The following is a 2,172-nucleotide window of genomic DNA, read 5'->3' on the forward strand; positions in this document are numbered from 1 at the left end:
CAAACTAACTGTCAATCACTTTGTTGGTGTTTTTTGTTCGGCACCATCGAATTAGTGCTAATAGCGACCCTATGTACAACATAACGAAACATTGTCCAGTCCTCAGCTAACCTCACAATTGTTTCCAAGATTCAGCCCATTGATGCTGCCAATTTGACAATCCATTTCGCTGGGGGGCCTTCCTTGTTTTTGCTGATGCTCCACCTTACCAAGCATGATATCCTTCTCCAGAGAGAGGTCCCTCCTGTCAATATGTCCGAAGTATGAGAGATGAAGTTTGGCCATCCTGGCCTCCAAGGAGCACTCTGGCTGTACTTCTTCCAAAACAGATCTGTTGGTTCTTTAGGCAGCCAATGGCACTTTCAATATTCTCCTCCAAAACAATAACTCAAAAACATCAATTCTTCTATGGTCTTCCTTATTTACTGTCCAGCTGTCGCATGCATATGAGGTTATTGAAAATACCATGACTTGGGTCAGGCGCACCCTAGTCCTCAAGCTGACATCTTTGCACTTCAACATTTTAAAAAAAGGTCTTGTGCAGCAGATTTGCCTGAGGCAATACTTCGCATGATTTCTTGACTGCTGCTTCAATGAGTTTTGATGGTTGATCTAAGAAGGATGAAGTCCTTGACAACTTCAATATTTTCTACATTGATGAGAATGTTCCTTTTTGGTCCAGTAGTGAGGATTTTCATTTTCTTCACATTGAGATGCAATCCATACGAAGACTGTGGTCTTTGATCTTCATCAGTATTTTAAGTCCTCTTTAACTTCAGCAAGAAAGGTTGTATCATCTGCATATTACATATTGCTAATGAGTCTTCCTCCAATCCTGTTGCCACATTTTTCTTCATATAACCCAGTTTCTCAGATTATTTGCTTAGCATAAAAGTTGAATAAGTATGATGAAAGAATACAACCCTGTCATGCACCTTTCTCAATTTTAAACCATTCAGTGTTCCCATGTTCTGTTCAAACAACTGCCTCTTTGTCCATGTACAGATCCCTCCTGAGCACAATTAAGTGTTCAGGAATGCCCATGCTTCATAATGTTGTCCATAGCTTGTCATGATCCACACAATTGAAAGCCTTTGCGTAGTCAAGAAAGGTAAACATCTTTCTGATATACTCTGCTTTCAGCCAATATACATCAGACATCAGCAATGATATCCCTCATTCCACAGCCTCTTCTGAATCCAGATTGAACCTCTGGAAGTTCTCTGTCATTGTATTCGTGCAGCCTTTTATAACCTTTAGTAATGCTTTACTCACATGGGATATCAAAGATATTGTCCGATGACAACCACATTCCGCTGGGTCACCTCTCTTTGGAATTGGCACAAATACAGATCTTTTACAATCACTTGGCCAGATAGTTGTCTTCTAAATTTTTGGCAGAGATGAGTGAGTGCCTCCTGTGCTGTCTCACTTTCTTGAAATATGTCAATATTTATTCCATCAATTCCTGGTGCCTTGTTCTTTGCCAACTCCTTCAATGTACCTTGGATTTCTTCTTTCAGCATCATTGGCTCTTGATCATATGGTACTCCTTGAAATTGTTGAACAACAACCATTTCATTTAGATTTGTGACTGTGTATTCTTTCCATTTTCTTTTGATGCTTTCAGCATCATTCAATAATTTTCCCAGAGAATCCTTCAATAATGAAAGCCGAGGCTTGGATTTTTCCTGTAGTTACCCTAGCTTGAGTGAATTATTTAGAAGTGCCTAAATACTTTTTACTTTCTTCTTTAAAAAAATGTTTTATTGTGATTTATGTGATAATTTACATGGGAGAACATTCGCTTTACATTCATCCATCATATTCATCCTTCATTGCCATGGTTACAATCCTCTCCATGCATCATCAACCAACCAAAGGGTATACCCTACACGCCTGACCTCTGGCTGTTAACAAACAGTCTCTCTGCCTCTCTGTGTCTAGAGTCCCCAGCTGCTCCATATGTCCACATCATCATCTCTGCCTCTATTTCTGGCCTCACTGCTTTTATAGATAGTGTCCTGCATTCCGCTCTTCTCCCTTCATGGTCCCATGGACCTCTACTCCTGGGCTGCAAAGTCAATAACTGCCCTCCTTTTGTTACAAAATGTCCACCCTTACACTTCCAACCCTCACAGTCAGTCCTGATAACAATTATTCACTATTGTA

Source organism: Chrysochloris asiatica, unplaced genomic scaffold (assembly GCF_000296735.1).
Source record: "Chrysochloris asiatica unplaced genomic scaffold, ChrAsi1.0 scaffold00491, whole genome shotgun sequence".
NCBI classification, from domain to species: Eukaryota; Metazoa; Chordata; class Mammalia; order Afrosoricida; family Chrysochloridae; genus Chrysochloris; species Chrysochloris asiatica.